General features: G+C 39.6%; 1 protein-coding gene across 1 annotated transcript in view; it reads left to right on the top strand.

The window, feature by feature from the left end:
• The first annotated feature begins 208 nt into the window (after positions 1–208).
• Positions 209–10,893, top strand: part of LOC122793050 — a 529,275-nt gene continuing 518,590 nt past the window's right edge. Inside the window, exon 1 of the mRNA XM_044060726.1 lies at positions 209–271. The gene's annotated coding sequence lies outside the window, so the exon portion shown is untranslated. The remainder of the gene's footprint in view (positions 272–10,893) is intronic.

The following is a 10,893-nucleotide window of genomic DNA, read 5'->3' as shown; positions in this document are numbered from 1 at the left end:
CATTTACAAGGAATACTATGAAACAAAACTGAAATTTAAGACTGTTTTCCTGTTATGGTGAAGAGATATCAAAAAACTGAATTACGCTTGTTTTCAGTTTTCAGCCTGGAATATCAAATTAATGGGAGATACTTGTCTAACATTAGCTCCACAGAGCTATGAAGGGGTGTGGCTTTCTCTGTGTTTGGCTTTCACTCTAATACTGAATTCAGACTGTAAGAATGAGAGCAAAACAGGATACCAGCATTAATGGTTAATGTTGTAAATTCAGGTAAGATTTTGGCTTTTCAGTTCACTTATTATACTTCCGTTATGTTATTGGCTTTGCACAACAGCAGCAAGAAACATTTCACTCTTTGCCTGCACAAAGTGCATTGTTCTGCATATCATTTATAGAAAACTAAGCCTTTTCTGTATTTGTCTTCTGAAGAAACCATAACTTACTAAGTAATCGCAGTAAAATATTTTTAACCCGTGCATTTTATTTCAGAAAAAAATTCAGACAACACATTTGGCAGATAGAACTTTCTATTAATAGATATGACGCAGGAAGTTTAACAGTGGAAAAAAGCAAAATGTCAGTTTAATTCCAGACAGTAATATGGTATGTGCTTGCGTTGTTGGGAGTAACTGTTTTAGCTTTGCTCTGTTGAGTTCACAATGATATTTGTATGTGGTACAACTTATTAGTTTAGCTGGTCTTAATGCTGGTATGCTGTTCGTCAGTCCATATACTGACCTTAAAATGAAAGCTTTGTGCATGAGTTAATCTCAAATGCCTAGACCAGTAATTGTGCATCTTTTTATTTCTTCAGTTACAAAGTCTTATGTGGTGTACTAAAAATAATTTGAGCTATACATAACCCTCAGAGCTGTTCAAACAATAAATAGTTACATATTCATTTTCACTGCTACTGTGGCTTGTTTAGAGTATGTCGTGCTAGTTTTTAAATCATTTTGAGTTTCACTTTCCTTCTGCTTTTCCTGGAGAGGTTTATGCAGCATCAGTGGAAACAGGGCAGACCAAACTGTATTTTCCTCAGCCACATATTCAGGAAACAGATATGTTTCAACAGTCTTTTACATTATAACAGCCACCAGCCCCTACGGCAAAAGAAAAATGCGGTTAAGAGTCAGTTCATTAGGTTGTCCCGTCTCATTTCTGATGCAATAATATTTTTGGATGAAGTCAACAAAATGGTCAAAATGTTTCAAGATAGACATTATCCTATTGACTTTATTGATGTTTTTAAGAATGAAATCATTAAATCATTAAAGAGAGGTCTCACCACTACAGACCAGTGTTGAAGTACAGCCTTCTTGATTTGGAAACCAAGACAAATGTGTTGGCTGATGACAATCATAGGTCCTTTTGTGACATTGGGACCGGAAATTTATTCAACAGGGCCATTGTTTGTGGCTTTAGCGAGGCCACCAGTGAGGTGAGAAATATCCTCCAGAGGAACTGGCAGAACTTTATAATAACATAAGTTCTGGGCTTACCTTTAGGTAACAGCCCCACTATGTTTTTTAGAACAGAGTATAATTTTAAAAAGATTTTTGAAAAAAGTAGTAAAAGCAAGTTTAAATGTAATGTGGCTTCTAAGGGTATGTTTAAATGTGGTGCATGTGCCCAATGTAAAGATATATCACAGAAGGGTGAACTTTGTGGTTGGGAATTTTTCAAAACATGTCTCTCAAAAGGGCAAATTCAACTACAGCAACAAAGGAGTCATCTATTTAGCACAATGTGTCACATGTCCTGCATTTTATGTTGGTAAGACTATAAATGCTTTAAAAGCCACGATTTACCAACATACATGTGCGATTAGTGAAAGGGATAACAGTAATGTACTATAGAAACATTCTAATGATTGTCAAAATTTTAAGAAATGTATTTTCTTTGTTTTGGAGAATTTTCCATTGTTTGATTTGGGGGGGGGGTAATTGGGAGATTTACATTGAAAAACGTGACCTATAGTGGCAAGTGTTGTTAAATGCCACTAACCCCCTGGGCATTAACAACATGGTTTCTATCAACAGACTTTTGTTTTTCAGAAAGATGCATATTTAATTGCTTGGTGTGATTGATATTTCATTTTATTTTAATTTTAGGGATGTTTTCAATTCTTTATTTATTCAATGTTCTAATTTGATAATGGGGCAGTGATGCAGCGGTTAGTGTTATTGCCACACACAGAGAGGTTCTCCAGTTCAATTCTCAGCTGGGGTGCCTTCTATGCGGACTCTGCATGTCCTCCCTGCTTTCGCGTGGGTTTCCTCCAGGTGTTCCAGTTTCCTCCCACATTCCAAAGACATGCGTCTGGAGTGTTTCTCCCCGGGCCTCCGCTAAAAATGGGCTTTCCCGGTAAACTAATGTTAAATAAATAATTATTTTGCACCTGGAATTTGTTTTTAATTTTATCTATTTTGAACTGGTTTTATGGCTTTATTACTTCATAGATGTAATTTAATATTTCCACCAAAAGATGGCACTGGGCTTAATGATTATAAAAGGACAATCTATGAGGGACATTTTTGTCTGATAAAAGTTTACCTTACTTGTAGTGGGCTAAAGTGCTTATGAATGAAACTTTTAGGGGTTGTCTTGCACTTTCCTTGGAGTCTGCTTTTTTGTTTTTTAATTCTTTAAAGTAAGTTGAAGTCATTAAAGGTAGTTGCTGAGTTCTGCCAAATGATAATCATGTAATAATTTATAGTACTTATTTGATGGATGAGATATCACAATGCAGTTGAATGAGCGAGGTTGTCTGCAGTGGGAGACACGGAGATGGCATCTCTTTTGTTGTACATAATGTCTTTTTGACTACATATGGCCAAGACCTCTGTCATGCACTGCAGTTATTTACTACTGAGAGAGAGGCAGATGGGAATCAGCACCTCCAAATTTGAGGCCATGTGGCTTGGTCTGTTCAAGAGGATGGCACATCTGCTGTTTTTTTTCCTTAGCATAATTCAAATGTACTCCTGTTTGTGCTTTATTCTAAAGGTGTGCACCATGATTTTAGATGTACTGCATTCCATGTTATATTTGTCATTTTTTATGAGGATTGGGTCACAGAAGGATGGATAATGTATGAGCTTTGTCTGAGAATTCAGCTTCTGGCTTTGCCAACATAACTCGGCATCCCACAAGCTAGATGACACCACCCATTCTGTTTACCAGTCTCATGCTCTGCTTTATCATTATTCATGAGCAAGAACTATGAAGTAATTAGACTTCTCCATTAGCAGTGTACAATACTATACTGGATATGAGGCTTTTCAAGGGAGGCAGAGAAGTTTGATTCATTTGTAGAGCAAACCTCTTTTTTGATGGGGACCACTGTTCTTATTCACAAGTTTGGAAATACTGTCAACATCTTCCATGCCTCATCTAAGACACATATTATGTATGCCTCCAAACCCTGCCCGGCACCTTAAAAACCTCAGGACAGATGTACCCCCACCATTTTGGAGGCCACTGAATATATCAGTGACTTCAGATATAGTGATGGACACCAACCTGTTGGAAATTTCAGGCACTGCTTCTTAATTGGTGAACCTGTTGACTACATTAATAAATTCCTGAAATGTTTATATCTAGCTCTCAACAGTTTGTTCAGTAATGACCAGTACATCTCATCCATGATTACAGCACCCAGAGCAAGGTCCTGACTTCCCCTCTTAAGGTGCCAAATTGTTTGCCACAGCCTCATTGAGGACATCTGATAGTCTGTCCCCATGACCTCTCCAAACTCTACCAATATCCAGCAACCTCTGTCACTGCAACCTTTTTGGGTTGTCTGTACTTTTAAGATGGATCAGAACATATCTTTACTACCACTGTGTGGAAAGCCACCTTATTCAAATTCTCAGTTTTAGTGGCCACTGGCATCTCCCAGGGTTACCACATTAATGGACAGCAACCACCTTCTGTCCACAAATCTTCACTTCTGCCTCAATGGCTAAAATCTTGAAGAGAGTCCTTTTGTACTTAATGTCCATGGCCATACTCAAAATAGTTTAGTCATCTAAGAGGTAGCAGCTGAACTTATCTGTCAAAGAACCCGCAGCCAGGTCCCTCACTGCTCATGTGATGCTTCCAAATCTATCCAGCCATCATTCATTTTGGTAACTCCATGTCACCACTAAGTATGATTAACTGGAATCCCTATGTCCCTTTCCACCTGGGTGCACATGTGGCCTAAGGTCTGATGACATAATCACATGTGAAATCACTTTTCTTTAACCCAAGGTGCAATGGTATGACATTTATTTACAACCTTTCACAAATTTAGATATGGTGTTTTTATGGACTAAACATGAATTGCACAGATATAACAATTCACCACTTAGTTTAGGACAATGGAATCTGTTCCTCCATGTTGCACCACTCTAGGTATCTTTGTCATTCCTAAATGAGTAATGAAGTCTCCTAGTAAGACTGCTGAGCTGGTAGGTGGCATCTTTTTGAACACTTGACTCACATTCTTTAAGATGATAAATAATCACCTGTACAACTGTTTTGTGTATCAGGGCAAACAACTGACATACTTTATTTCTTGAATACTTTCAGCCAAGGGGATGCAACCTTGCTATTTGCTGAGAAAAACTCGGGTCTATATTATGTTGTTGAAAGACATGTTCAGTGAACGCGTCTTCATCAACAAGTAAACAGCAAACTCTGTAATCGCCAAATGGCCACATCAATAACATTTTTCCCAGTGGAAAAAAGCACTTGGCCTAATAAACAAAAAACAAATGTTCAAACCCTACATAGTGGGGGGCTTTTCCCCCCACACCCCCCAACTAAATATACCAATTTTGAGATCGCAGTACAGTGGGGAAAAGGGCAAATCCCTGATGACAGCCAAGTGCTTTTTTCCCCTGGGAAAAAAGTCTCTGATGTGGCCGGTTGGCGATTATAAAGTTCACTGTTTACTTGTTGATGAAGACATGTTCACTGAACACATCTTTCGACAAGATAATATAGACCCAAAAAACTCTATGGCTATGTTGGGTCTATATTATGATATCGCACGCTCAGAAGAGCAAACAACACATAATCGACCGCAGCTAAGAGAAAGCTTACAACGTCATAACCTCAGAACAGTGATTTATTTTTTTCCAAGGGAAAAAAATCTCTGTTCCGAAACAAAAAAAAAAAGAAACACTGTAAAACATTAGATAATGTGGGGGACTTCACCCCCCCTACTTAAATATACCAACTCTGAGATCACACTACAGTGCCAAAAAGGCAAAGTAGCAAAAGCGGCTAAACTAATTCTTTTCCTGGAAAAGAATTTGCTGAAAAGCCGCTTCGCTGTTTTGCCTTTTCACGGTTTTCAGTTCGACAAAGACATATTCGACAATCTGCATCTGTGACAGCGTAATAGGGAACCGGCTATGTCAAGCCCACTTTAGGATTCTCATGAGGAGAACTCTCATTTCTCCTGTTTGTTATATGGGCCATATTTATGATATGCATGAGTTTGTTCCTGTTTCAAGGGGTAAAATTGAAATTTTATACTCACAAATGGTGAAGCTGAATTTGACTGACACCATCTTCTGCTTCTCTAGGCATAGCAATGAAGAGGTTAAGCAAATATCATTTATGTCCCAGAGTAACTGCAGCAGTATGTCTGAAACAGAGGCTAGCGGTATACCCAATATATATAGTATAAATACACCTTACAGAATAGCTTGCCATGTGCTGGACATTCTACCACAAACAAAAGCAGAAGTGATAGTGTTGAGAGGGGTTGCAGAAATGACTCAGTAGTGACAGCTGCCTTCCAGCACTTCAACACCCATCCCCATCATAATACCGTTCTGACTGCTGGAGCTGCAGAAGTTTGCGCAGGTTAATGTAAGTGATGCGGCCTCCACAGAACTAGACATATGTAGATCCACTGCATAAACATCTCTTTGAATGAATCATTCTATTACGCACACAAATGGTGATAGAGCTCTGTAAAAGAGACTTATGACCATGGTCCAACACAGCTGGTGTCATGTTATGACAGGAAGCATGCAGGCTGTCTCACCTGATAAGCCGACAGTGATTCTAGTCTGTGTACTGAGGCCTTAGGTTGAACTAAGGCATTAACTTCATGAATCTCGGCTGGGGTGCCTTCTGTGCGGAGTCTGCATGTCCTCCCTGTGGTCGCGTGGGTTTCGTCCGGGTGCTCCGGTTTCCCCCCACATCCCAAAGACATGCAGTAGGTGGATTAGACACTCTAAATTGGCCCTAGGTGTGAGTTTGCACATGTGTGTGCCTTCTGTGGAAGGTTGGGTGCCGGGCTGGCAACTCGACACCGTAAAACTCTACTGCCAATCATGAGTGGACAGATGATCTGCTGTGGCGACCCCTAACCAGGAAAAGTAGAAGAAGAAGGCTTGGAAAAAAATAAATGAAGGTTTATTTGGCTTTAGATTGTATACTTTCCTACAAAGATTTAATGATCTATATACATGAAGCATTATCAGTAGGATTTATGCAGCTTTGTGTTGTTTAAACAGAGAGCGGTGTGTAAATTATATGCAGTCATTTGTTTTATTGTAAAACTTTTATTTGTATACTGATAGACATGTGACTTGCTGAGAGTCAATCAAGTCTTCCTGTGAAGAGGCTATTATCTACTTTACTAAATGAAAACAAAGTCACGTGTGTGTGTGTGTGTGTGTGTGTGTGTGTGTGTGTGTGTGTGTGTGTGTGTGTGTGTGTGTGTGTGTGTGTGTGTGTGTGTGTGTGTGTGTGTGTGTGTGTGTGTGTGTCTGTGTGTGTGTGTATGTGTGTGCACACGACAGAATGAGTGTGTGTGTGTGTATATATAAAATCTAGGTATACATATATATATATATACACACGCACATTAAAGTCCTTCATAAACAAGCAGATGCTTTTTTGGTATATAACTAAGGTTTATTTTATACATATATATATATATATATATATATATATGTGTGTGGCTATTATCAGATGTGAACTAAGAGTCCAGCATCTTTTTCCCAAATTTCACCAAATGCAGATAAAGCATATAACCTTTAAACCCAAGCCTGCTGGATGCTTCTCACTCATATATTATTATGTGAACCTTAGGTCATACTGCCTTCTGAATAGGATCATGGGAAATTACTAGGCTAATGGCCCTCAGGCCCTTACAAGCCTAGCTAAGTTCTACCCTTATTTCTATGACTGGCACCTATTGCCCCTGTCCAAGAGGGACAATGGTGGAACCTCCGGGATGAATTCAGTCATCCAGATTGGGCTTGAAGAGGACCAATGAGGTGCTCTGTTTGACATGAAGTGGGAGTCTTTTCTAAAGGTGTGATAACCTCTGGAAGAAAAATCTGTCCCTCCAGCAGGTTCTATTGATGTCACATACTAGGTTAAGGTCTTTAGAGGGAGTAACCCATGTACCATTTGATTTGCGGATATGCAGCATTTCCAATAAAGCAGGGTCAGAGATTGCCTTATATGCAAGGCAGAGATCACCTCTGAGTAGTCTGTATGAAACAGAATAAAATGACAGTGATTTCAGATGATCCACATAGGACAGAAGCTGAAGACCTTGAATTTTTCTTGTGAGGAACCTTTGTGGCCTCTCCAATTGCTGCAGGTGCTTGGAAAGATACATACCAAAAGGGGCATTGTACTCAGTTATTGGCCTGATGAGGGAAGAGTACAGGGAGATTATAACTTCTTTTTTCTGGAGGCAATGCCTTTACTTATGAGATGAGCAATACAGAATGCCCTTCTTACAACTGTGGAGACATGGTGATTAAAGGTAAGGTTGCTGTCAACCTGTGTGCCCAGGTCTTTCACCACTGAGTACTTAGGGTGTTGCTATTGATGTGGTAGTTAGCAAGAACATTGCTCTTACTGAAAAGGATGGTAACACATTTTTTTGTATTGAGTTTAAGGCCACGACTTTGGCACCAATCACTTGTTTGTGTAAGAATTTCTTGCAGGATGTTGACATCATTTGGAGATTCTATGACCACTCCCAGTTTGCAGTCATCAGCAAACTTTGCCAGCCACATACCTTTAGTTTTTGCTTGTTCTTCGGAGAAATAGATTCCAAACAGTAGAGGTCCCAGAACTGATCCCTGTGGAACACCACTGGTTACAGGTCTGCTGTTGAAGGTGGATTCCCTTATTTTGACTATATGTGTTCTATTAGTGAGCCAGTTAGCGACCCATCTAAAGATATAATGGTTGATGCCTAGCTGGGTGAATTTGTCAATGATGCCTGAGTTGGGGATAGTGTCAAAAGCCTTGGCTAAGTCTAGGTAGACTGTATGTACAGGTTTCCCCTCATCCAGGACCATGGTGACTGTCTCAAAGAAGTCCACCAGGTTTAACTTCCTCTCCCCTTGACAAATCCAAACTGAGTAGGGTCACGTGATCAGAGATTACCTATATCTTTGTTGATAAGGTCCATGATGATTCGCTCCATGGCCTTGCAGATAAGGCTAGTCAGGCTAATAGGTCTATAGTTCCCAGGGTCAGTGGAAGCACCACCTTTGTGCAAGGGAATAACAGTCACCATTTTCCATTCAGCTGGGATGAAGCTGGTGCTTAGACTATGATTGAAAAGAGTACCCAATGGTGTTGCTAATTTTTGTTGGAGCCCATGTAGGACACAGCCTGGGATGTTATCAGGTCCCATAGATGCTGTGTTTTTGGCCTTAGAGAAGGTGTTTACAACCTGCTCTTTAAAGATACAAGGTATTGGACAGGTGGTAGGGATGAAAAGAAAAGCTGGAAACAGCGCACCAAAACCGCACTTTATTGTTGCACAAAAACCACTGTAAACACGATAATCCGCAAAGTAAACGCTTTAGAGCAAGTCAATGCGTTTTCGTCAGCTGAATGTTAAGACTTCATCAGACAATTAGATTTTAATTAATTAGTCATTATATAATAAAATTCAAAGAAACATAACCAATTAAAACATTTGCATTCTGTTTGGACCAATGACAGGCATGAAAAACAAGAAGGGCTCATTAAGATAAAACACAGTGTGTGATGAGTAAATATCTTAAAATCTGTTAAAATCAATTCTAAGTTTATTATGAAATTTAAAACTGTGTACTTAATTATTCATCTTATACTTTAATAGAAAATTCTCTTTGTTAAATCCAATAAATAAATAAATAAATAAATATATAAAAATCTCAAGTTAAAATTTATTGTAGATGTATAAGTGTATAGAAAATGTGTTTTTGTCAGGGATAAAATTTAGACAATAGTGCCACCTGCTGTTCTTTTGTGGTAAAACCATTGCTAGTTGGCCTCATATTTTAGCTGCTCTCAATTTCAAAATTGGAGCTAGGGAGATGCATTCGTTTAAACCAGGTTGTTTGTTGGCTTCTAATAATATTTGCCAACATAGTTCCTTGTACTCCAACCATTCTTCCCAGGGGCCTCCTCTTATTTCTTTTTTCACCTGCTCAAGAACAAAAAAAGAAAATTTGGACTCTTTGCAGGTTTTTGTATGTTTGAATAAAGCATTAGGGATGTCATGGGGTATGTGTGGCAGGGGAGTTTTGTTTTCACAGAACCTGATGGCCAACAGGTTAGCTATGTCCACAGGCTCAGTATATGTGGTATCATTAACTACCAGTTTGGCACAAACCTGGGTCTTTCCTTTTAGGTTACAGATGTAACTAAAGAAAGTCTTATTGTTGTCCTTAGTTGAGGAAGCTAATTTGGATTCATAGTTTGCTTTGCAGGACTTCACAAGAAGTCTTATTTGCTTGTTTAAGCAGAAGATGGTGTGGTGTTTCCAGTCTAGTGCTTGCTCCCTCTTACTGTTAGACAGCAGTTTCTTCCTCTTATTGTAAAGCCTGTTAATGGCAGTTGTCCACCAGGCAGGTTTGCTCTTCCTTGAGGAGCTTGTTTTTGTCCAATCAGGTACAGCCAAGTCAATGCAGTTATACAAGTGTTTGTATAAAGCACTGGTGTAGAACTTGTCATAGTTGCCAGTTCCATCTGAGGGGCGAGATGCAGTGACGCTACTTATACCATCCTGTAAGGGGTTATAATCTGCTTTGGAGAAGTTTTTTAGTTTGATTGCTGCTGGGGGGGGGGGGGGGGGCAGGTGTGATACTTACCTTGAATGAGACTGATTTGTGGTCAAATATCACCAGGGAAGACCTCAGAGTGAGAGTGCTACAGTGGTCCCCCATATTGGTAAGCACCAGATCCAGGATGTTAGCACCCCTTGTGGGGGTATCAACCAGCTGGTCCAGGGCATTGGAGTTAACAAAGTCAAGGAAACTTTGGTCAAGTGAGTTTGAGCACGAATAATTTACCATGTCAATGGATGGGTATTTAAAGTCACCCAAAACCATAGTGTTCGGATGTATCTTGATAAACTAAGTAGATCCAAATAGGCAGAGTGGGTGTCCTGATTCATAGAGGGGGTCCTGTAGCTGGCAATGAATTGATTAGGTGTTCTACCAACAGTTAATTGCACCTGAAGTATCTCCAGGGAATCATCCTGTCTAACCAACCTGCAGTTGTATTTATCTTTAATGAATATTGATACACAACCTCCTTTAGTTTTCATGCCTTCAGTTTGTGGTTTGAACATGTGGAAGAGGTGTAACTTGGTATGGCTGGGGTGCTCTCCACAGCCTTGAACCAGGTCTCCATGACTGCACAAATATCTGCATCTTCCACGGCGAAGATTGCTTCCACTGAGTGCAGTTTCATGTTAAGACTCGTAGAGTTTTAGCAGCATGACCTTGAGGTTGTTTTTAGATGGAGTTTTTACACTGGGAATTTTGTCCTTAAGACACTGCCTAAAAAGGCACTATGGGGGTGGCAATAGCCTTAGCTTGTAGCTGAAATCACAGGAGTGACAGATGACTATTTCT

This window comes from Protopterus annectens, chromosome 2.part0 (genome assembly GCF_019279795.1).
Source record: "Protopterus annectens isolate FY-2018-M chromosome 2.part0, PAN1.0, whole genome shotgun sequence".
Lineage (NCBI taxonomy): Eukaryota > Metazoa > Chordata > Ceratodontiformes > Protopteridae > Protopterus > Protopterus annectens.
This window is presented reverse-complemented; position numbering and strand designations above follow the sequence as displayed.